General features: G+C 42.8%; 1 protein-coding gene across 2 annotated transcripts in view; it reads left to right on the top strand.

Moving 5' to 3' along the window:
- The first annotated feature begins 290 nt into the window (after positions 1-290).
- gng12b (guanine nucleotide binding protein (G protein), gamma 12b) overlaps positions 291-26,578 on the top strand; it is a 45,350-nt gene continuing 19,062 nt past the window's right edge. Inside the window, exons 1-2 of one of the 2 annotated variants that reach the window (XM_050055179.1) lie at positions 358-497; positions 14,231-14,293. The gene's annotated coding sequence lies outside the window, so the exon portion shown is untranslated. Of the gene's footprint in view, positions 498-14,230; positions 14,294-26,578 lie in introns of both variants that reach the window. The other variant, XM_050055180.1, reaches the window with a different exon arrangement.

Here is a 26,578-nt window from a genome sequence, read left to right as displayed (position 1 = left end):
GTATCATGCCTCATTCACAGACTACTGCTCTCCGTAATGTATGACAAGTGTCACATTTATAAATGCAAAAAACAAACGTTACCCCCAAGTTTCACTGATTATATGTTTTTACACTTTACACACACTGCCTAATTTCCAGGGGGTTAAATCATGTGTAAACACATATTATATCACATGGATGTCTGTAACATGACAAGTAGACTGGTGTATGAGCGAGTGTGAGAAGCACCGACAGAGGGCGCTGTGGTCTCTTCACACAGGAGAGTAAATAATAAGAGTCCCAGCCCCTCAGCTCAGCAGCCGCCAGCAGCAGATGTCTCTCTCCGCGTCTCCTGTCACTGTCTCACATCTACAGCCCCACTGCTCATTTTCTGCGTCGTCAAACTTTTCATTCGACACAACTCGGGTGTATTCTTTAAATTCAGGGAGCCGCACGCGCATTATTTTCATGGCTCGACTTTGAAGAGACAGAAACTCTGTCGGATCCGAGAGGCCAGGTGAGTATCAGCTCAGAGATTACATGAATAAGCTCTCAGTAACTGTAACTTGACATGACAGCGGTGTATGGACAGTAATGTTGTGGTTTAATAACACCAGCTGGTAAATAATGACCTCTAATAATGGCCTAACTTCTGTTAACAATAAGCAAGTACAGCTGGGGGGAAAGACATGAATGTATTTCCATCAGGTTGACATGTTGCCTGTGTGATTTGCCATGTCAGATTCAGGCCTGCAGTATTTTTACATGATGGGCAAGGTACGTTATGTTGGATGTCGTGATAACGATATTAATTGCAGTCAAATATTAAAGTGTACTTAGTTTTGCCTTTCTGCTGCTTTCAGTGTACGGCTAAGTTACAGCATTTTGATGATTGTCGTTCTATTAAAAATAACGAAAGGAAATTATTTCTGCCATTCTTTTAACTGAACAATGAACTAAAGACAAAAGGAACCAATAAAAAAAAGATAGATTACATTTTAAAGTGAAGTGCACCGTCCTACTGATGCATTCACACTGGCGCTTTTTGGTCTGCTTTAAACGAACCCTGGTCCGCTTCAACAGATAGTTCGGTTCATTTGGAGTGGTGTGAACACTCATTCGAACTCTGGTGCGCATCAAACGAGTGAACCCTGGTCCGCTTGAAAACTGGGGGTCTCGGATCACTTGCAAGTGAACCCTGGTGCGGTTCGCTTACAGTGGGAAATGCAAATGGACTATCTGGCGAACCAAAGAGAGGAAGTGAACCAAAGAGAGGAAGTGAACCAAAGAGAGGAAGTGATGTAGAGCGCAGTTCATTTTGGGTAGAAAAAACCCCCAAAGCCAACAGCGTGAACCGGGCGAAGCAGAGGTAAAAACGTAAAAACAGAAACCCCAAGGCTGCGTAAATTTGGTGTTGCTCCATTGTTTTTGTGGTGACCAAGCCGACTGAAAGGGATGGATTTCTGTTTTCGGTCCTGGCCAATCAATGAGCCGGGTTTTCTTCTTCCTCATGCTTTTTTTCTTCCTGGTCAGTGGTCATTTCTGGCAATACCGCCCCCAAACGAGCAGCTGTTGTAACTGCGTGACGTTGTTAAGGCAGTTTGGTCCGCTTTAAAAAGTGCAGTGTGAAAGTGAACCGAACCAAATGAAGGTGTGAAATTTTTCGGCATTCCCTGCCCAATCGAACCGAGTCCCCCGGACTATCCTGGTGTGAATACGCCCTTAATCCTCCCCACTGTTCTTTCAAGCAGGACTTTGATATATACACATTTTGACAGCAGTGTTGTTTTATGCTGCATTTGGCTTCATAGGAGACGTCTTCTACTCTTACACTTAAAGCCTCTGATGTAGTTGTTGTTTGCTAGCTAGACTCCCAGGCGTTCCCTTAACATCGTAGCAGCTGTGGCTCAGGAGATAGAGCAGGTTGTCCACTAATTCCAAGAAAGGTGGTTCAATTTCCAGCTTCAGGATGCATTTTGAAGGGTCCTTGGGCAAGCTACTGGACCTCAAGTGTACCTCAGTTTAACTAAGTAGCAGGTAGGGGTGTGCCATATCATCTCGTTCAAAATCATACCAGTGTCGTATCATGATACTAACAATACTTTGACTTGTTGACATATTGACGTCATACTGTTACCGACAGCAACGACAAGAACGGCTGAAAGCAAAATTATCACAGACTCTGCGGTGGTTCCAAAAAGAGGAGCAGCTTCAGTAGTGTGGAACAAACTGTGGCGCTCTAAATGTTTTATGAACAGCCCCGGACATCTCAGACTCTTTTAGTGACTTAAAGATCAGAGGGAACTCATTCAGCGGCTCCTCTGGCAGCAGCACAGCGTCTCTCCCTCTCCTCTCTCGCGCTGCGCTACACGGGAGTCGGTGTTGTCAAGTGATTTTTGTCATAAACCTTTGGTAATGTAAACCTATGTGAAAAAGCTACATATATGTGAATGTGCGATAGTTGTGGTATCATAACAGCCTGTCACAGGTTACAGCATGATGATTGGAAGGGGAAATGGCAGAGCATAAAGGTCCAGGTGGAAAAAAAACAACTCAATCTTTTAGGATTTTGCTAAAAGAAGGAAATCACCTGTTGATTTATATATATAGATCCCAGGGGACATTTTTTGTATTTGAGAGCTGTTTAAATGTGTAATTTGTGGTAGATTTTATTTAGTTGAACTATTAATATTGTAACAGAATCTGAATCTCACTCTGAGTTACTGTTGTTGTTCACAAACTAAAGAAATGAGAGATCATTTTTGTTTTGTTTTTACTGAATATTTGAAGCAAACTATAAAACTATATCACTTATTTTGTTGTAATTCTATGTCCTTAAATTAATAATAAAATATTTGTTTTACTATTTTTTTGTGTTGTTAAGGATATCATTATATCGCTAAAATGGTATGGTAGCCTCGACCCCCGGTGTATGAATGCGACAAGTTGTGTAAAAGGTGCTTTGAGTGGTTGAAAAGATGAGAAAGGCAGATACAAGTGCAGGTCGATTATCATAATGATGATTTTTACTGTCTGAACTGATGTTTTGACGAGTTTACTTTCAGGAGCCACTACAGGGAAGTAACAAGTAGATGATAAATAATGGTCACATGCATGTATGCATACATATAGACACTTACATACACTTTTGAACCTATTTATGTCAATGCAAAGACTCAAAGATGTGCACTTTTGCATGCACATAATTGGTCCTGTTGTTAATCTCTGTTTAGTTGTTTTTCCCTTCATTTAAAAGCCAAACAAAAATGAAGTCTGCTGTTTAGCTTCTACGAGACACCCGATAGTATATGTATTACATCTGCTGTATTTCCATCTGTTGCTGCAGTGACATTTATTCAGTGAATTAAACTTGTTCTTTGGAGACTGCATAACGTGACAAATACAGAGAGGCATACCAGAATATTTCTCAGGCTAATCTTTTCAGTTTTGGGGGATCTTTCCAGTAACATGGCTTCTGGCAGTTGTGAGTGACTCCACCTGAGTGGGTTTTTGGTGCTGACGTGGGTTTGGCTGTGTTGCCTGGTTACACCACAGTCACTGGTGCAGACCTTAGCGTGGTTTAATCTCGTGAGAGCGCAGCCCCCCCCCCCCCCCCCCCCCCCCCCNCCCTCCCTCTTTCCCCTTCTATCCCTCGACTCAAATTCCACGCTCGGCCTCCGGGGAGCTCGTCTGTGCGTCACTGCTCTGGTCACAAAGACCTTCAGAGAATGCTCCTAGTCAACACAGTGGAGCCGCCGCCGTCAGCCTTGAGCCCTGTTAGTCCACAGCAATATGTGAAATATGTGCTGCTGCTTTGGCACATGTCAGAGGTCTCTTAGCCTTCTCACTGGAGCGAATCACAGTGATGTAGGTTTTATACAGTCATGGTGTATGAGTAGATGCATCACATATATGAGGCTGTTTACTACACAAAGCATACACTGCTTATCAACAGGTGATGAAGGCTTTCACAATGGACCCTATGAGCTTTTCCTCACAGACACTACCTTCCATTTTTAAATTAATATATTTACATGCACACTAGTATCCCAGTTATGTGATTAATCATATTCAGGATGGAGCAACAAGCTACATCTTGTGTGAGGCCCAGCAGTCAGTGAGCCACGCATGTCATTGTTTTTTTTATTTAAATGTTTTCGGATCAGAACAGCTGCTTTTGTTTCCTTTTTTTGACAACCAACCAGTAGGAAATCAGTGTAGTCCTCTACCTTAAAGGAGCACTTCACCCCTCAAATGATAATCTGTGTATCAGTTACTCACCCTGCATTATGTTGAATTCACAAAGAACATTTTGTTTTTCTCTCATGCGTCCACAGTGAGCAAAGAATCCAAAAACAGAAAATTCTTGATGAATTGAAGTCATAGGGGTCCACGTTTAACAACAGTAAAACTGTATCAAAACATTTGTTCACAAACTCGCACACAACTTTTGCTTTATAATCCAGTTGTATGCTCAGTCAGTACTCACCAGACATATGCATTTTTTTCTTAAACCATAATATTTAAAACTGTATGTCCTTTTATATTGCATCAACTTTTCCTCATGTTTTAGCACTTAATCACACATTTGATGATCATTACATTCTTGTGACTAAAATAATCGCGTTAAAATCATTTCATGTTGATGTGTTCAGAGATGTCTGAACTTAACATAACTAAACTAAACAGTATTACGCATGGACGAGTACTGCACCTTTTAGCAAAAAAGCATGTGTATGTAAAGTACGGAGCATACGACTAGATAACTGAGACTTGGAATATACTGCACAAGTTGTGTGAGAGTTTGTAAACAGATGTTTTGATATAGTTTTAAATGTCAAATGTTGTTGAATGTGTCCCCATGGTCTCTAGTTTCCTGGCGCAGCGCAGGGTGGCGAACCCCGCGCAGAGCTAGTTTCGAGCAGTGCAACCCGAGGCGCGCTCAGTTTGGTAGTTTGGCAGACCGAGGTGCGCTGAGATGGGTGTGGCGGCGCAGCAGGGGGAGGTGTCGACAGATCCAGCTGGCGCAGTGACAGTTTCGTGCCAAAAGGCTTCGCCGAAGGTGCGCTAAAAGCTCGCCAGCTGAAACCAGGTCTACTGGCAGCGCAGGCGGAGCGCAGCCAGTGTAAGCCAAAGTTTGGCTGACCAGCGGACAGTGCACACACGTCACCAAAACCTCACAGGCAGGTCTCCAGAATGTCAGGCACATTAACGATGCAGTAAATACCCACAAAACCACTAATCAATGCAACTATCTACAATCAGCACATAAATGTATCTCTATATCGACTGTCCTGTCACATCTGATGTCAGATCAAAGGGGACTGGCAGCGTTTGGCGCGTTTGGCACGTTTGGCACACGTAATGGAAACCCAACCTCATTTGATTAACACAGCTGCAAACTAATGAGTTCACATCCCTCTCAGCCAACCACAAACAGCCACAGCATCAGATAGGGAGTATATATTCAGCATCTGTCATCTTAGAAAAGTCAAAAGAAAAGAAACAGAGTGAGACTGCGAGAGAGAAAGAGAGAGCAGGCGCACACGAGAGAAACGCAACATTGATTTACAGTTGTGGTGACCTCCTCCCAGGCTACCTTTGCACTCCTCCCAGGCTACCTTTGCATCATCAGCCCGTGGAGGTCTGCTCGCAGTTCCGTATATTCAGACTCTGTGAGCTTGGACCTCCCGGACCAAAACATCAGTTTCCTCCTGGGAGAAGTTTGGCCGTCTGACGCTGCTGCTCTCTTCTGCCATGGCGAATTGAGTAAACTCTCATTACGCCTTCGCACGGCGCATTTAAGGGCGAGGAGAGGGGCTCATTTGATTGGTGTGATGTGTGTAAAACCCACTCCACGCCTTGTCTCCTCCCTCTTTCCGACTTGCGCAGGTAGGAGGGACGGAGGGGGGATAGAGGAGTAGCTGCCCCAGGCGCACGGTGTGCCAAACTTACAAAATCCGCCTGGCCACACCCAGCGGCTGCGCCCCCGCCTCGCCCGGTCTGCGAAACTAGAGCCCCATGACTTAAATTCATCAAGGATGATTTCCTGTTTTTTGGATTCTTCTTTCACCGCTTTAAACAGAAAACGATTCCAGCTTGAAACGAGAATTTTTTAATGCACACTTGCATTTCTAGTCTTGTCTGTACCATTAAATGTGGATGCTTTATAGCAACCTGTCACTTCCTTTCCAGCATAGTTTGTGCTCCAAATCTGGGTGTTTTTTAGCAACCTGTTGCTACATCTCCAATGGCCACTGTGCCATCAAATGTGGGGGTTAAGGCCAAAACATGATCTTTTCCTAACAATAACCAAGTGGCTTTTGTGCCAACACATCACATTTGAGCTTTAGACTGTTGGTCCAACAAGACTAACTTTTGATGTCACTTTTGGCTGTGGGAATTTTTGGGATTTTTTAATTTTTTATTTTGACATTTTCTCAATTTAAAAAACAAAACAAAAATCAACTAAATAATCAAAAATGAAATAATCTCTAGTTTAGGTTTCAAACGAGTGTCCTGCAGTCCACAGCACAGACTGAAATACATTTGCATGTAAATGATTTCCTCCTTTTAAGAGTAGATTAAGCCATCTTTTAAATTTAAATACAATACTTTATTTACCAGGTTAAGGAGTTTGTTTTTACAGAAAGTTAAAATTCATCACTCCAGGAGTGAGAAGCTTTTGTTGCCCCTCGTTTATTTCATTGTCGGAGGACACCATTAATGTCTACATCTCGCTGTTACGAGCATGGGCCTCTAGCCCATGAGTAGATGCACGCTTCCTTCTGCATGGCGATACAATTGGCGGTCCAGTAGAAAGAAAATAGTTCCTACATGAAACTGCTCACAGTGAGGTCTGTGCATTATCTTGAGTAACCAGATCATGATTTCTGGAAAGAGACATTGCTGTTGAGTTTTTCAAATGTATTTTTTGGTACTTTGAGCACCACAAGCTGAGTGCCATCTAGTTCCATTAGACTGGGGAGAAGGCAGACATCTCTACAGCCGATATCTCCAACACTCAGCAACTCTCACCAAAACAATCTAGATTGATAAATAGCTCAACAGGTAAATGGGAAAATATGTGTTTTTGATTTTGGGGTGAACTGTCCCTTTAAGAAACAACCCAGATGGCATATTGTGTTTGTGTGTCCATACAACAGGACCATGTTTCCATCTTAATTATGCAATCTTTTTTACATTTTCTTACATTATTTGCAGCCTTGGTGCTATTTTTAAATATTGAGCATCATACTTCATCAAACACATTATGGAGTTTTATATATGTTTATCATATAGACTGGATTTTATTGGTTCAATATCTGAAGTGGATTTAGCTTGTGGGAGAAAATATGGCGGTCAGGGCATTTCCACATGTTTTGGGAATAAAAGCAAAGATCTGCTTGACTCAGTTGTGATGCTGATGTCAAATAGCTGAGTGCTGCCTTGGCAACCTGGCAGATGAAATTAGGCCTCCATAGTGTTGTTCTTCTGTGCTACTGGGTTACCAGACTGCCACACACACATTCACACACTGACTGCAAGTTGATGCTTTATTCTTGTTGTCAGTCCCTTTGTGTCGTGTATTTCTGATTCAGGGCAGTCTGTAGAGAGGTAGCTGATCTCAGAATCACTGTTTGAATTATGCAGGGTGCACTTTGGTTGCTTATACATTCTAATTAAATAGCTTCTCAATTTCATAAACCCGCTGGGACAATATAATGTATTTCTAAACTGTTTATCCTTAAATCCAATAGTCTGAGTAGAAAGTGCTGTCTCACTGTTGCTCCCTCTGTCCCCGTGTCAGGATGTCCTTGCAGCTCATGGGTCGTTCCCCCGGCACAGTGACACACAGGCCTGTGTGGCAGCAGCCAGGTCACTGACTTGTGTCATCCTGTGTATGACCTCAGTGGCACTGAGGGAATTGTCATATTGCTGCAGTGGGATATTTATAGACGAGCGCTGTAGTCCCACATGATACAGCTGACACAATTACACAAACTCCAGTCTCTGTGGTGCATCTGTGCAGTGTCAGGGGAACGAGTCTCCTAATAAAGCCTTTGTCATTAAATTTCATTATCTTCTCTTTATGCTGTCCCCCGGTCGGCCGGTTGCTGTGGGTGAGCTATGCGCTGATGTGTAATTGGCTGGTTGGGTTGCACTGTGTTTATGTCTCAGTGGGTTTTAATTAAGCTGGATCTATTTAAGATGTGACTAGTATAAATAAAAGAGAAAAATCAAAATCACAAATTTAAAGTGATTCTGTAGCCCAGTCACCAGAGGAAAATGTTGGCATTGTATGTTTCTGGAATCCACAGATATGTTACATTTGTACCGTTTTTGCCACTAAATGTGGGTACTTTTTCAAGACCTGTTGCGACTTTTACAGCTGCATTTGTACCACTCATCGCTACTTTTCTAGTGCTGTTCATCCACCAGATGTGGGTGGTTTTAGTGATCTGTCACTGTGTTTGCAGGGGCTTTTGTACCACCAAATATAGTTGTTCTTTTGTGCCCAGTTACTGCATTCCCAGTGTGGTTTGTGCCACCAAATGTGGGATGATTTTTTTAGCAACCCATTGCTACTTTCCAGCACTTAGTGCCACCAAATATGAGTGTTCTTTAGTGACCCGTCACTGCCTTTCCAGCACAGTCTGTGCCACCAAATGTAACCCTTTGCTACTTTTCCAGTGTTGTTAATGTCACAAAATATGGGTGGTATTCAGCGACCAGTCACTACATTTCTGGTGCATTTGCACCACCAAACATGGTTATATTTAAGTACCCAGTTGCTGCGTTTCCAGCCTGTTAATGCCACCGAATGTGGGTGTTTTTAGTGACCCATCACTGTGTTTGAAGGGGCTTTTGTGCCACTAAACGTGGGTATTTTTTAGCAATATGTTGCTAATTTTCCAGCTGTGTTTTTACCGCCAAATGTGAGTGTTATTTAGCAACCTGTCGCTACTTTTCCGGCGCTGTTAGTGTAACTAATATGGGTGTTTTTAGTGACCCGTCGCTGTGTTTGCAGGGGCTTTTGTGCCACTTAACATGGGTATTTCTTAGCGTTCTGTTCTCACTTTTCCAGCTGCGTTTCTACTGCCAAATGTGGGTAGTTCTTAGCAACTTGTTACTACCTTTCCAGCGCTGTTTGTGCCACCAAAAAGTGACCTGAAGCTACTTTTCCAGCTGCATTTGTCCCACCAAACAAGTATTTTTTCATTCCCACTCACTGCATTTCTAGCCTCGTCTATACCATTAAATGTGGATGGGTTTTTTTAGCAACCTGTCACTTCCTTTCCAGCATAGTGTGTGCCACCAAATGTGGGTGTTTTTTTAGCAACCTGTTGCTACATCTCCAATGGCCACTGTGCCATCAAATGTTGGGGTTAAGGCCAAAACATGATGTTTTCCTAACAATAACCAAGTTGCTTTTATGCCTCAACATAATTACAAATTAGCCACAGCATTCTTGAAACATAAAGAGCATTTCACGGTATCTTTATCTGCTACATCATAACAAACAATTGTTCCACATTTGAATATGTATCATAAGTGAGAAGCAAGAAAAAGGTATTTGCATTCCAGAAGTTTTATTTTCTTTCTGTGCCATGACTTTGTATGGCATAGAGGACTGGGTGTTGTTTGAAAAATAGGCACTTGTTAAGATGCTTTTTCTGGGCTTCAGTACTGATACCAAATGGTTTTTCCCACAGATATTTAAGATACAAAATTACCTTTTAACAAATAGATGTACAAATCAACGAATGAACCGTAACTTTAAGGATGTAACTCCTGAGGGGAGAGGTAAGGTGTTTTACTGACATCACACGTAGTAAGCCTAGATAAGTGTGTGTTTTTGTACAGCACAGATTTGTAAATACTCATTCTGTAAAGCTTTAAAATGATGTCATGATTATTCCCTCTTTCCATCACCCTGCACTGAAACTGGACAGTAAATTATAAACTAGACAAGGAAGAAGGAGGTTGCTTAGCAACTGGAACACAGCAGGTAATAAAACATCTTTGGTTTCAGCGTTGTACAATAACAGACCTCTGAGTGTCAGTTTAACAGATCAACAGTTACTCTGGTAATGTTTTTATTTGTAATATAACTTTATAACAATTCAGATACATAGGCTAATCAATATTTAGGCACTAATCAACATTTGTATAATAGTGACAATCCCACAGACAGTGATCCCTGGACTCTGCAGTTCCCCTCAGCTCAGAGTTATTCAGCTTCAGTGGTGTAAGGTAGTTACAGCGGGCCCCAGTGCACACTAGTATGACAGTTCCTAGTGTACGCTATCATGCATGTATTGTCTTGACACCAATAGAGACTTGACACCCATAACAGCTGGGGACTTCTAAGCACTCATATCCATTTACATTGTATTTGCCATGTGTTTCTATGTATGCTGTTTTACCTATCAAAGCACTGTTTAGACTGTTGGAATAAATGTCTTGGGACCATTTAGTAGTTAGCATCAGGTTACTTTAGTCTCTAGGTTTTGGTTAGTTGTAGGAGTTCTGTAGGTTAGAAATGTTAATGTCTTGACAAAGTGTCCATAAACACATTTTAAATATAGTTTGCTTCATGTCCGGGCCCCTATTCTCAAGCTTTTGATAGCTTATCAGCGTGTTTCATTTCACATCTCTACTATGTCTTATGAATTGACCATGTACTTTTTCTGTTTCTGTTTTTGTGAATAAAATTGTGAATTGAATTGGACATCATCAGCATACATATTATCCACTAATAAACGCTTTCTCTTCGGGCCCCCCCACCCTACGGGCCCCTAGTGCAACCACACTGTCCGCATTGTCTATATTTACGCCGCTGTACAGCTCATTGCTTTGGTTCACTCTTGCTGCTCTCATCCACCCTGTTTACAGCCACAGTTTTCATATTTGAAAACACTCTGATAAACCCACTGTACTCGACCAAAGAGCAGACAGACACGTCTAACAGGTGAACAGTAGAGCATTTAGCAGCTATAGAGCCACATTTCCCTCAGTAGTTCTTTAACAGGAGAGTAAATAGACTTACATTCATCAGGTGATCACAAACATGACTTCAAATGAATGCTAATGTTGTTCTGTGTTTGCCAGGTGTGTAAATAGGCCCTGTTTGCTAACAATATTCCTGTGACAAAATTATGTCAGAGCTTTGTTCTTAGTTTGCTCTGCTGCCCCCAAGTGGCCACAAATGAATAACTGCTGCTTTAATTCATGAGAATATACAGTATAAAGCATTGCCAGTTGGTATATCAAACAACCTCTTAAAGGGATAGTGCACCCAAAAATGAAAATTTAGCCATTATCTACTCACCCATATGCCGATGGAGGCCCTGGTGAAGTTTTAGAGTCCTCACATCCCTTGCGGAGATCGGCGGAGGGAGCGGCCAGCACACTTAATGGCATACGGCGCCCCAGACTAACGTCCAAGAACACAAAATTGAATCCACAGAGTACCTCCATACTGCTCATCCGTAGTGATCCAAGTGTCCTGAAGCCCCGACATAAAAAGTTGTTTCGAAAAACGTCATATGAACTCTGTTTTTAGCCTCACTGTAGCCTGTAGCTCTGACTGCTTCTCTGTGCTCCGCGCTTACGTGTGCGCACCTGCGCGAGACCAGCGAAAGCATGAGGTTTGCTCACCCATGTTTACATCACGTGACACGTGCGCCGCAGGGGAAAACAACAGTAACCACAGTAGCTAAAAGATAATTTGCACTACGGTCTTTTAGCAAAGGACAGCCCAACATGTCTGAAGACTTTGAAACTGAGGAGGAACAGCATTTCTTTGTTGAGCCGTATTTGTTTGAGCCCGAGTATACGGACGGAACTCAGGCTACTGGACGAAGCAGCCGCCGCAGCTCATGAACCTAACCCTCAGCCAGCCGCAGAATACCGGAGTCGAGCACTGGAAACCTGGTGGTGTAGTTGTTTCAAATGCAAAGCAATGCCAACGGATGAGGAAAGTCTTTGCTGCTCAGACTGGGAATTGGCGATGCCTGCACTTGAGAATCTGGACATCAGTACTGACGAGACTGCTGCTCTTCAGAGATCACCGATCACCCTGAGCGCGCACACGTGAGCGCGGAGCACAGAGAAGCAGTCAGAGCTACAGGCTACAGTGAGGCTAAAAACAGAGTTCATATGACGTTTTTCGAAACAACTTTTTATGTCGGGGCTGCAGCACACTTGGATCACTACGGATGAGCAGTATGGAGATACTTTGTGGATTCAATTTTGTGTTCTTGGACGTTAGTCTGGGGCACCGTCAGCCATTAGGTGTGCTGGCTGCTCCCCCCGCCGATCTCCGCAAGGAGTGTGAGGACTCTAAAACTTCACCAGGGCCTCCATCGGCATATGGGTGAGTAGATAATGGCTGAATTTTCATTTTTGGGTGCACTATCCCTTTAATGCTGCCTGACCAGAGCAGAAACTTCACAGCAACCACAAGGGTCATGGCTCCTTGTTACCCCTCTGTTGGCCTTGAAGCACTTCTGAAAATTGTATGCTTTAATTTCTTTCTTTGCCCTCCCTGTCTGTGCTCTCCTGTCAAGTCTGCCCTGGTAACAGAATGTTAGTACATGTACTTGATTGGTCAAGGGTTGGGTGCATTCATAAATAGCAGATCCGAGCACTAGATCGCACTGTGGCACAAACTGGACTGTTTGTACGGAGCACTGTTGCTATATGCTGTTTGGTTATTCAGAGCACCACACTCTCAGAGCTGCAGACTGTAGTGAAAGTGAAACTTTGTATTGTAACTGCTGCACAGTAACTCCCCTCAATATAAATAAAGTTCTATCGTACCTTATTTTAGTATAGAGCGTCAGATTGCATTTTAATCAACACCTGTGGTGTGACCAATAAAAATCCAAGTGTAAAAGAGCTTTTGCTCTGAAGTGTCTGACAGGCATGTACAGCTCTCAGCAGAAGTGAGAGGGAAGTGAGATGGAGATGATGTTATGACTGTTTCTCTGTAGGGAATAATCCCATACATAAATCTGATATATGACAAAATATGTAAACTACATACAGTGTATATGTCTGCCTCCCACATATATGCTTATAGACGTGATGTAAATATAAGTCACCGTATATATATACTCATATCATGTGCCTCATCAGACTGCATCCAGATGATGTTAAAACTTGTTTTAAAAAGGCTTAACATTCTGAATTAAATTATTCTTTTGATAAAAATTGTTTTGTGTTACAGTGTTTTTAAGAAGGCATTGGTGATTGAGCTTTTGTGGCTGTAGTGCCCACATTTTGGACTGCTCTGCCTGCTCCCTTACAGTCTGCTGAATTTGTGGTTTCTTTTAAAGCCAGCTAAAGACACACCTGTTTAGACAGGTGTTAGTGTAACTTGTGTGCACCAGAGTTGGACTTTATTCATATTTTGTGTATTGTTGGGTATTGTGATTTTCTTTTAACTGTGCAAATAGTTGTGCTCTTTTAACTTCGTTGCTCACATAGTCACTTTGTCTTCTATGTTTCCTTTCTTGTTGTATAGTGCCCTTGGCCTATGTCTGCAAAAAGTGCTATATAAACAAATTTAATTTACTTACTAAAAGTGGATTTGTCTATTTAAGTGAAATCATAATTGTGTTTTTAACTTACAGCCTTGATGTCCTGACATGTGGCATTAGTGCCCTCAAAAAAATTGCCCCACTGCAGGCCTAGTGATCTTGCCACTGAAATGATGAAATCCCAGGCCTGTTTCTGATCGATCGATTGTGTTATTCTTTGTGGGGCAAAGTGTAGGTCTTTAAATGAGAAGAAAGGTGACTGCTGAAAGCAAGTTAACAGTAGAAAAAACTAAACAGTGTTTTGAAGTGTCTGCTCCCTAGTTCGCACCAGCAAACCCTGCCTCCACCAAAGGACTGGCCATTAACTGGTTTCACTGGAATGCGGTAATGAATGCAAACAGAGCAGAGGCTGGAGTATCTTCTCCCACAGCAGATTTGGCATGCCAGGGCTAAACGTTTTCCCTAAATGACGAGGGAGCTGGTGTTAGTGGACTGGTATTCATTGTGCTCTCACGGTTGTCCTCTGCTGAGAGCACAAATACGTAAACAATTTAATATATTCACACAAATCTGAGGTCAAACTCACATCCACCACCTCTCGCTCCCATGCTCACCACAAAATCTGACTCTCTGGTGTTGGAAGCCGTTTGATGAGCTGTCATGGCTACTTAGTAATTTCAACATTTTCTTTTCTTTCCAGATTTATGCTGGTCACAGAGACTGGGACCCCGATACATGCTCCTTGAGATCTTTTCCCACACAGGTCAGTTTTTGTCCCCAGCGTCCACAGCCTTTACTGTAATTTAGAGAAGGATCAGGTTGCAAACATTGCTTCAGCATTCTATCCATTATTAATCACACCCAGTCCCCATAAGTCTGTCATATCTCCAGCCAGACTCTGTTAACTGCCTGCAAGGTGCTGCCCCCTGGTGATAAAAACAGAGTTTACAGAGCTTAGGCTTTCACATTTTTGGCATTGCTGGCAGTTTTTAAATTTTAGTTAGACAGTGTGCGGGAGTTTGTCTGTCCTGCCCGACTATTTTGAGATTGATGTAGAAGTATTCTTTTGTTCTCTTATTCGAAATCCGATGTGTCAGAAGAAAATGGCTTTTCATTTCATTTTAAAAACCTTTTAGCATGGAAAAATGAATGCAACTTAGCAGGGATCCCTCTTCCTGGGTTAAAAGACAGGAAATAAATGTGTGTACATCAGTTTTATTATCGTAAACTCAAAATAAAAATTAAGCAGTGAAAAGAAATATATACTTTTAGAAAAAATTAAATTGAAATTATATTGCTTGGTTAAAAAACACTACTAAACACAAAATAAAACTGAACATAAATTTCAATTTTAGGTTTTAAGCTTTAATATATCACTACAGAAAAAATGACATTTAAAATTAATAGTATTCAAAGAGACATTAAACTACAACGAAGTGACTTGCTTTCCTATGCTGTAGTAATACATTTCCTCCACATGATGGCAGTATCAGGCAGTGAGAGCTCTCTGTTCCTCAGGTTGGTCAAATCACTACCTTTGTTAATACTGTCCAAAAACCTCTTTCTTTGTCTGTACTTGTCCACAGCATTGCAGTGAACAGTAAAAAGGGAATTATCTTTTCATTTCTATTCACAGTACCCAGCAGTGTTCAGTATGGGCGTGTGCTTCTTTGTGCAGTTTTGTCCTGATTTCATGTGTGAAGAACTGTGGTGGCAAATGTTGCTTAAAACACAATGGCTCATCACTGCATTGTGATGTCTTAATCACCTATACATGTGTTAATAATAACACATACAGTTCTTCGTGCAAAGGATATTCTGTACATAGTGATATATGAGCACAGCACAGCAGAGCTCCTTCCCATATGGGGAAATATGTGGGAGATCGGGAGTGGCAGTAGATTTATTAGGGCAAGAATCATATCAGTATGTTACAACATGTGCATTTGTCCTCCTCCACCCCCAATACAAACATGAAAGTAGCAGAGAACTTTTATTGTGACAAAATAAATCACATTTACCCCACAAATTGGTGTCAAAAAGGCACAAATTAGTGCATTAAAGATAAGAGTTATAGATGCTCAAAGTTTTCTGGTGAAGGCCACCCAAACCCCTCGTTTCATATGCATGCCCACCAACGTTGAAATGAAACCTACGCCAGTGGATAGCTGAATAGAACAAAATGTAGTGTCACTAAGAAGTAGATCAGTCAACATGGTGGGAACAGGGAAAAAATGCAACAAATCAATTTAGGGCTTCCCAGCTGCTTTTGGAGAGAACAAGGCGTGTTTGACTGCATGAACATGGCTTCTGATTAAATGTGAGAGTGAAAAGTGCTGCAGACGTGTGCAGGTGTTAAACAAAGGCTCTTTTTGCTAGCGTGCAGGTGTGTTGCTAATTGGCTGCAGGACAATCCTGCACAGCCGGCAGAAACAGAAACCTGCTCTCAGTTAATGGACCCAACACTGGTACCACTGGCAGCCAGCAGCTTGTGTTTGGGTGGCAAATAATGAATCTTATCCAGACTTCATTATAAGATTCAGGTGGGCTGTTTACTGGAGTGTCAGTTTGAATGAAAGTTTGGGCTCAGTGCAGCTTTTGAGTGCCAGGGTGTGTAGGAGGAGGTTTACACATTTCCTACATTATTGTCGCATCCAAGGGAGATCCCACCCAGGCCTCTTCAGGCATGCACTCCATCCTGTTTCATCTGCTCATATATGGGCATCTTCCTTCCTTCTGCTCGGTTGCACTGTGTCCGCTTCCTGAGCAACCCCCCCCCCCCCCTTTCACACACACATATACATACTCCTACTCATGTTGGTTAGCCGAGGGCAGAGGCGGGAGTGGCTCTTCCCTGTGCAGGAAGTAATGTGGTTAATACTCATTTGATCACCAGTTTTGATGACTTGCATCCATGACCGGCGAGCCAGCTGGTTGTGTACTCACTCATGGAAATAGCTCACAAGTCTGCATGTGATTGTTTCCCTCATGCCACACATGTCACACTTCAGTTCCCGTATGGAAGCTGAAAAAAAATCCATTTGAACCAAATGCATTCAAGACCTTTTGTTCTTGTGTGTGATATCCTTGGCAGCTTTCCTCTGTTCTCAGGAGCTGCCGTGAAGTCTTTGTTGCTTGTATAAATAAATCCTAGACTTCCAGAGATTTACGCTCTTGTGCTATTTATGTACGTGTACCTTTAATTCTGGGAATTCATCCAGGATTGGTGCACTGGGTGGCCTCCAAGTGCCCTGGATGTATGCATGATACCACTTAAGATTAGCTGCCCGATCTGCACAGCTATGATGTAGACACATGTCGGCTTTGAAGGAGGACAAACTGGGCCTCATCAAGTTTTTGGCACAGGGCACAGAAAGTATCATTAGTGTGCAGCTGTGGCTTCTTCAGCAACCTTTTTTCTTGTTCACCTGGAAAAATCTGCACAATGTAAACCACATGATTTAGATTAATCCTAAAAATATATGTTGCTTATTAGCACAGGAACATTTCCCGTGTGAAGCAAACAGAATGTCCACACACAGCCAACAATGTGCCTACACAAAACCATTAGTGTGAATGAATTATTACTGTAGTTTCAGATGTTTAATTTCCATGCCCCCCCCCCCCTCCTTGTTGCCTCGTTGTGACATATTATCAGCCCACTCAACAAATAGGTCACCGCAGATCCAGTTTCCATGGATGGGATTTTCATACAACTGCCTGCCAGGTGCTGACTTCACCTCTGTCTGCAGAGGGAATTGCAAGGGGAGTTACATGTATGCATTTTAATTTTAGCCATGCTAGTGTCATGTCTCTAGGGATGGCGGTGTCATCTGGTTGGTCCAGAACTTTGAGTAAGACTGAAATACCTCAACAGCTATTGGGTAGATTGTGTTTGTGGTCCTCAGTGGATGAATCCCACTGACACGAAACATTCAAATCATCCTCAGCTGTACTTGTAAAGGGTGGGGAAAAATCAATTCACTTGACTATCAAGCTTCTTTTTACAATTGTTTAATACATTTTTTAATGCCTGATTTAATATATTCAAATGCGAAGGTTGAAAGAAGTTGCTGCATTCATTGTGGTTATCCACAATTAACATGATGTCATATCCTTTTCAAGAAAAACAAAGCTGAAGCAAGAAAGCAGACAAGGGAGGACGGTCCGAGGACAGACTTTTAGCTGCTCCAACAGCAACTCAAATTCAACCAGCTCAGCACAAACTCCCTGCAATATCAGAAAACTTTCTGTTGCTGCTGTGTCACAGTTGAGATATCTAGCTTTGCGCCAGCTGATATCAGATTGCTACAGTCGCTACTGAAGGTCAGTCTCTGGAGCTTATGCCTGGACTCCTCCTGGTGAAGGGTGTCCTACTGATTGTAGAGGCGAAGAGACTGTGGGATGGCTAGCTAGTTGGCGAGCTAGCTAGCTAATTCACGAGTCGTTTGTGGTCTGATAAACAGAACAAGAGTGGGGCAAAGGGCTGAGTGAATCAGTGCACTGCGCAGACCTCTGCAGTGGAACTATTTGGGAACTGCCCATTGGTCCGACATCCCATTGTTCCAACCGTATTAAACCCATTGTTCCGAAGTCCGTTCCGAAATCATCATGATGCCCTGTGGTTAAGGTCTGGTTAGGTTTAATCCGGTTCCCCCCGGATGTCTGAGCTCCTTACCCTATCTCTAAGGCTGAGCCCAGACACCCCACAGAGGAAACTAATTTCGGCCGCTTGTATCTATGATCAACATCTTTTGGTCATGACCCAAAGCTTATGATTGTAGGTGAGGGTTGGGACGTAAATGGACCAGTAAATCGAAAGCTTTGCCTTCTGGCTCAGCCCCTTCTTCACCATGACAGTCTGGGGCAATTCCCGCATCAAACCACCTATCCATCTCATGCGTCATTTTACCCTCACTCATGAACAACACCCCAAAAGCAACACCCCATAAAAATGATACCTTCTTAACATCGGCATGTTAGCATGCTGACATTAGCAATTACCCCAAAGCTCAGCCTTGCAGAGCTGCCCCTGTTTATATCTTGTTTCAGTTCTTATCATTCTACATGCTGATGCAATGAGTGCTTCTGCATAGCAACAGCATGTCTGCTGGTCAAAACCTTACTCATGGCTGCAGGGTCTTGACAATAAACACAGCATACTTTATCTGCTGCTGTGTCCACTTTGAGACACTCCTGTGCCACGTGTCTGCCAGACAAGAATTCCAGCCACCCTGATCTTTGCTGCAGGAGCCGTCCAGGGAATGTCGGCTTCCAGTTAACAAACATAAGGGTCTGGCAGTTAAGAGAGGAAGACCACGCAGCCGTCGGGATGTCACCCTGCCCAGAAAATCTGCCCAGCCACTGGTTGCATGCCTGGGATTCTTCTCTACAAGCTGCTCTTTCCTGCTTTGATTTTTTCTCTAAAACATTTTCCTCCACCAGACAGTGGCAAAGGAAATATTTTCCAGTCCAGGAATAAGTTGCTTTTAATTGCACTGCCTTGCGAGTATACACTTGGTGGTCTGTGCCGCTGTAAGAATGCGCCTTTGATTGATGTTCATTAGGGGCGAAACAGGGTGGTATGCTGCTCGGCATTGCAGCCGCGTTCCATTGGAGTTACACTGTTCTGAAAACAAACCGCCGCAACCGGCCCGCACATACTTTCCCTGTGAGATCCTGGTCACTGCTTTGAATGAATACAGCATTATAATGCTGCAAAATACACAACTGAAAAAGGCTCTGTCATCATTTGAACTCTCTTCACCAGACTAGTTTGAATATCACGTTATGTAGGTCATTGTTGACTGAGGCAATGCACAGATTTGGTTTGGGAAGATGAGCTCCTCATTTTGGATGAGAAGCAAGTTAACATTGCATCAAACGACGCACATCTGCCCTTTTAAGGAGCACACTTGACTTGGTCCTTGTGATCTCGTGACGGCATAAATGTTCTCACTCGTGAATGATTTACTGCAGAGTGACAATGTGTATTCAAAAGTGTTCTATTTACCTCTAACAGTCAAATCCTGTTCTGATAGCTTTTTTGTGAGAATAGCTGTTGAGTTTTACCACTAGATGATGACACTGCAGGTTACAAAACGTGGCATGTGAGCAACAAAGACACACCAGTTGATGTTAAAGTCGTAAAGTCCTGAAAGAAATCCTGTGCTGGATTTCACTGTGGTAGCTGCTTTGCATGCAGACCTTACGAAATGCATATATAACTTGCAGCAATCCTTTCTTGGAAATGAATACCTGTTGCATTTTTTTTTCATGTGATTACACACATCACGTGCTACTGAGCATGCTGCATACATTAGCTAATCATGTGCCCATGTGCACGAGTGTCTGCACTAGAAAGACATACATTTCTTTTGTGCCACAATGTCACACTCAGTTTATGGTGCAGTGAGTCTGTGCACAGTAATCTACACTGAACACACACAAGTTCCTCAAGTGAGTCAAATTCTCCCTCTGCTCTTTTCTCGTTTTGCAGAGCTTCCCCATGATGCATTGTGCACAAATGCTACAACTTTAAACAAATGTGAAATTTTATGGTGTGAGTTGCTGAGTGTTGGAGATATCTGCCTTCTCTGGTGCTCAAAGTACCATAAAACAATTCTAAGAAACTGAACAGCAGTGTCTCTTTCCAGGAATCATGGCTCAGTTACTCAAGATAATCCACAGACCTTGTTGTGAGCAGTTTCATGCAGGAACCATTTATTTACTACCAAACTACACCTGTGAACTGCATCACTGTGCAGAAGGAATTGTGCATCTACTGCTAGCTCACCGAGCACCACTGAGCTTGCTAATGTTTCAGCCATTGCTGTTTACATCTCATGCTGTCATGTGCACGAGAGGCTCGTGCACATGACAGCATGAGATGTAAACAGTAATGGCTGTAACATTAACTCGATGCACTTGGGTGTAGTTCAATAGAAAGAAAATAGTTCCTGCACCAAACTGCTCACAACAAGGTCTGTGGATTGTCATGATTTCAGTAGACAAAGTTAGCAACTAGCTAGTGAGCATGGTGGATTTATATAGTGGATCTATAATCTCAACATGTTTTGTATGTAAAATCTTAACCTGCAAATTAACTAGTAACTACAGCTGTAATATAAATTTAAGAGATAAATATTTCTGACTAAAATATAAAAGTATAAACTGCCATGAAATATAAATACTCAAGTAAAGTATCTCTATAGACTAATAGACTAATGGTTTGGAAGAGCTAACGTTACATTATTGAGCGCTTAGTGGAAAAAATTATAGCAAAGATAATATTGTTTATGTACAAAAACTTAAAATGTAAATGCGTTGGTCAACAAAAAATTGCAGCATGCAAAACGTGCAGGTCAAAAACTACAGACAGAGAGATGCAGCAACTTCCAACTTCATTCAACATTTGAAGTTGCACAAAGAACGCTTAAAGCCTAGTTCACATTACACGATTTTCACCGAGATTTTGACGTCGCAGAGGATCTTGAGAGCCACTTTCGGTCAGAGGTGAGTCGGCAGATATTCTGCCACGACGAGTCCTCGTGTGAACAAGCCTACGAGCAAGTCGCCCCCTCGTCTGCAACTGGGACTGGATATCTGGCATGCTAGAAAACTGGATAAGGCTGACACGACTGACAAAGAGCATCAGCCAGTGAGAGGCGGGATACGACCCACGTCAGCACGCAGGGGAACGGAAGAAATGTGGAGGACAAGCCGCAGGGTTGCCAGGTCCGCTTATCAGCCGCGACTTTGGGCTTGTTTCTAAAGTGGAGTTGCCTATTTGGGCTTGCTCTCTAAACGTCACCTTCCTCTGTATATCCGTCTAATAAATTATTTGAATACATGACAGTTGCTTCTTTTGGGCTTGTTTCCATAGCCCTGGTTGCTTTTTTCTCTCCCAAGATCTGACAACACTGACAAGCCGGCTGGCAAGCAACAACAACAATGGCGGCGTCCACAGGATTAAGGGGAGCGCATTGTGTTTGGACCCAGGATAATAAAGAATATCCATGCCTTTACGAAGTGTCGTCTCCAAGTTTGTTGACGTCACCGCGTTATCTGGGGCTCTGTCGGCGAGGGCTCGGTGGAGAAATCTTGTAGTGTGCACACAGGTTGTAACGCAGTTGGCGAGACTCCTGCTGACAGAAACACACGTTGCCAGGTATGAACACTCAAAAGATTATGATAATCTCCGCGGCGCAAAATCAGGGTGAAAATCGTGTAATGTGAACTAGGCTTAAATTGAGGCTAACATTAACATAGTTAGTGAGCTAACGTTTAGCTAACATTAGCGTACAAACAAACTTTTTTTTGCATTATGACTTGTTTAGGACTCAAAACTCAAAGTTTAGGACTTGGGACTCAACTTGGGGCTTGTTAGCGTTGACTTTGGACTTGAGTGCAAAAGCTTGAGACTTACTTGTGAATTGCAAAACAGTGACTTGGTCCCACTTCAGATTTTATCCATGTGATTTTCCATATTGTAGTTTTACAGGGATCTCCCTGTAAAACTACAATATGGAAAATGTTTACATAAACATTTCTCAGACAAAGCACTCTACTCAGGTATGTTGGTTAGAAATGTGGACCCTCCTTTAACTAAATTTGGGACACAAATAACTTCCACTAAGGTCGGGTTACAACTGTTATTTAGAGCAGTTCAATGTGCATTTCCAGCAACATGCATGAACTAAATCCACAGTGATACCTTTAAAAAGTCCATTCCAGCAAATGTGAAATGCATGCATTCTCCGAATATCATCCTGACACAAATGATTTCATTCTGCAGAAACGCACGCGAAACGTTCCCGTGTGCTGACTCTAAAAATGTGAACTTTGTCTGCAGTGACCCTTGTGCAGAGCTGGGTGAGGTGGATGCTTGGGATTCTTTCTCAGTTAATAATACCTGTTTCATTGCCCTGAATCTCACTCTGTATGCAGACTCTCCAGTAATAAGTCCAAAGGACAGATTAGTAATGCGTCAAGACTGCAGCCACTTGTGGAGCCTCCCTAAAAGGACACAGCGTCCACCCCAGCCGCTCTCACGTCCCACGCCCGCTTCTCCACCTCCCCCACTGCTGCTCATTATGTTCAGTTTAGTGCTCACTCAGTTCAGGGGTGCTCCAAAGTTCACAGGAAGGAGAAGAGAGAGGAGGGGGGCAGGGGATCATTCCTGTTACTGAGGTCAGAAGGCTGTGTTGTTGTTCCCAGCCCTCCCTTTATTTTGTTTCTCTCTCTGTTTCTTTTGTTCATCATGATAAGCAGTCAGGTGGCAGCAGTGAAGAAGCCTCCGTATCACCTACCACCACCTTCCCACATTACTGAGCATGTGCTGATTAGCCTCTGAAACTATAAACCATGAGATCACTTTCATTTTCTCTCCATCCAGTCTCTTATTTCTGCATGCTTCAAACAATCTGTCATGCAACCTTTTACAGCTGCAGGTACTTTGTGATCCATTTAGAACTGTTTGCTACTTGTATGAAACTGGAATAAAATGCCCCTTGTGCTACATCTGATTTCAAGTTTCATTCTTCTATCCAAATGTTACCAATGTGAGCCAAATGTTGTACAGTTGATCTTTTCCATTCAAATGGTCTATTAGCAATCAGGATTGAAAAAACAATAACCACTCAGAATTAGGCACAGATCCTGCAAAGTTACTTTGAAGCAGAGGTTCTAAAAGGTTAATGACTGATTGCCGATTCAGGGAGCCAGCATAAGATTAAGGGCTGCACAGGAAAAGTGCACAAGTCAGTCTGTCCAGGAATTGACAGGCTGTTTGGGGGATTGTTGTGACCTGGAATGTCTGATTTTCATAGTTTTTCTGAAGAATTGTGATTCATGTTGTGATGTTTTCAGGCATGTCTTTGCAGTGAAATTGCGGGGGCAAGTGAAGATTGCAAAATCATGATGACGATCAGCTGTTGCTGCTGTTCAACACAGCGCTGACGGGTTATATATTCAATTTGCATTTTGCAGCTTGGGCAGAAGCCTGGCAGCAGCAGTTAATCTCATACTGACAGTGAAGCAGTTCGACTCTGTTGTTAAACCTGGTCATAAACATTGGGTAACGTTAGCCATGTGATGCTAACAGTTAGCCTTGTAACTGTGTGTGACTCTGTCTTAGGTGTGGAGCTCACACTCCTGCAGTAGTAGTCTCATGATAAACAGAGAGGGAAAGGGGGCTGTGCAAATCAATACGCTGCACGCAGCTCTACAATGAAAAATTTGCAGTAAAGTTCCGGTGATTAGACAAAATTGCAGGGTTGTGCAGCTTTGACTTTAACCAGCACAGAGGTTTGTGAAACAAGTTCGTTTTACCACAGTCTCTGGTCATGGAATGACCTGCAGGCCAAGCCCAAACTAGCACAGCAAATATTGCTGCCTTTTAATGTACTCTACTATGTAATGTATTTTGGCATACCTGATGTCCCTGTTGTAATTTGATATTATAAATTACTATACAACTCTGTCTTGGCCAGGTCTCACTTGCAAAAGTTGAATAAAGGTTGTATAATTCATTGGGAATGGCTGAATTTGCATTAATTGTCGCAATCGCAACATCATGAAATCCTGAAGGGGCTGAAAAATGAGGTCCTATGTCCACTTAGAAAAAGTGAAAAGCGGTAGCAATGTGCTGGGCAACACTTCATCCCAGCACATCAAAAAAAAAAATTATAAAGCACTTCATAAAAAAATGCTTGCAGGTCTTTTGAATGACAGGCTGTGCGTTTGTTAGGTTTCTATGACAACAATATCTTGACACTAATGTTAGCTAGGTAGCTAACATGATGCTACATTAACGAATGGTTGAATACAAAGTTAACAACAAGGTTACAAAGCGTACAGTGATGAAAGCACAACACTCATCAGCAACAATCAGTGTCTGGCCGATCTAATGACATCAGAAGCGCCCACCCTCTCTGAAGAGTACAGAATATTACATCTGGAAGCGCTTAGTGAGGGCGCACAAAAAAGCAGGAGCGCACTGAAAAAGTTGGCGGGTGTGGCATTTTCTCCTAGGCCCCCACATGCAGCCGCATTCACGCAGTGTCCCCAACTGAAAAAAGATGCCGGTGCTGAGAAACAAACGCTATGTGGAAACGAGCTCTTAAAAAATACATATTTTTTATCTCACTTTCACATTAAACTGCTGAGTTGTCCACTGAAATCGCTAACTTATGCTAACAGCACTAACACTAACGACAGAAGGTAATTCCTGCGACACTTGCAAGGTGCCGCTAGTTGCCAAGCAACCAGTAGCGTTCTACAAGTTGTCATTGCTAATCTGATAGATGCTTGTTGATGCATGCTGAGTAGTGCATTAGGCTATTGAAAATGAAAGTATTGAAGTGGACGGGGGATGAGTAAAATATAATGCATGCATTTCATGTCACGTTCAGAGGGCGGGTTGCACTTTAAGAAACTTTGCTTTAGACTTTTCTCTAAGTGTGTAGTATTCAATCTGTGTCATAAATTTTCAGTTTAGGATTTATGACAGTGTTTTAAGAACGGTGCAGAAGAAAATATTTGAATATAAATGTACTACAGTTTGTTGGAAAGCTTGACACCCAGCAGTGTCCAGCAACTGTGCTGAATAAACCTTCCCTTGAGACAGAGTCAATAAAAGGATGAACCCAAAGAAACCTTAAAATGCCTGTAAAACGATGACTGTGTGTGTGTGGGTGTTTTGGGCATGTGAGTGTGGGGAAGTGGGGAAAAGGTGAGAGGACTGTTAGGAATGGCATGACAGCATTAAGGCTGTGGAGGACGAGCTGCTGGTGTTTATCCTTAAGCAACGGGCTGTGTCAAAGAAGGGTGTTGGCCTCTTGGACTGACGTGCTGCTCAGCTCTCCGTGCTCTTCACACAGCACCGTTTGCATCCCATATTACTGGTTTTGAGGCTTGACGTGAGCAGCGTGGTGCAGTTGAAGCCTGCTTCAGCAGCCTGTTTTACATTCCCACATTTAGAATTTAAAAAAAGACAGATTTTCCTGCACAGAGAAAACCTTGTTTAGCAAAATACTCCAATATCTGTTATTTTCATGAATGACAAGGTGGTGCATTTAGCTGGAGTGTAAATGCTGGATTATTGTAACAATGAGAGCTGTGACTTGGTTGCTTGGTGCCATGTGAGAGCGGTAGGCTAAAGGTGGTGTGAGAATGAGGGGCTGTGGGTTTACCAAATTCCTATCCGGTGAGTGGAGCATTGGTTTCTGTCTAGACAAAGCTCAGTTGTCGGGGAGACCCATGCAGATCCAGGACTGCCCCGGGCTCCAGGAAGTATTGGTGGGAGAGAGTGGGCTCTTTTTTTCATCCTGCTCACTTTTCCCTCCTCGGGGGATTTCAGCGAATGCAGTCAACTGCTGAGAGCGGGTTTTTTTGTTAGTGGTGGGAGTTTTTCTCCCATGATAGGGTGGAGACAGCTTGGTGCATTTGTGTTATCAATGGCATAAAAATCTTTCTCCCACTCGGCAGGAAATAGCAGACTTGCCCACCTTGCACACAAAGCAGGCACAGTTACAGATGCACACACTTACGCTCAGAGGAGAGGATACAATAGGATCCATCAAATTTACGGCTTTCTTAACTGACATCAAAACCACAAAAGCGCTTCTCATGCTCTCCGTTCATGGAGCCACTCTGTGTGACTCTATTGTCTTTGACTGACTGTGGTAGAGCAAGATAAGGCAAAGACAGGCGGCGTGACGGCTCATACAGCGTCAGATCAGGGAGCAGACAGGGCTGACTAAGGGTTCATTAACTGTTACACTCAGCTGTGCCCTCAGGGCTCTTTTTTGGGATCCATGTGCGCTGCTCTACTGGAGCCAAGATGCTTTCTTGTCTTCGTGGGATTCGTAGTGGTGACAGCAGTTATTAGGTGGTGCCAATATCTAAGTGAAGATAATACAGTCTGGAAAAAGACAGACATAACACAGCAGACCCCCTGTTCCAAAGTTCTGCAGGCTGGTAGCCATATTTTGAACAAAGGTCTAGAAAGAGCAAAGTCAGATGTAGTTTTACAGTACGGCGGTAG

The sequence above is a fragment of the Epinephelus moara genome, chromosome 10 (genome assembly GCF_006386435.1).
Source record: "Epinephelus moara isolate mb chromosome 10, YSFRI_EMoa_1.0, whole genome shotgun sequence".
Classification (NCBI taxonomy): domain Eukaryota; kingdom Metazoa; phylum Chordata; class Actinopteri; order Perciformes; family Serranidae; genus Epinephelus; species Epinephelus moara.
Note: the sequence above shows the minus strand (reverse complement) of the source record. Positions and strands in the feature narration are given on the sequence as shown.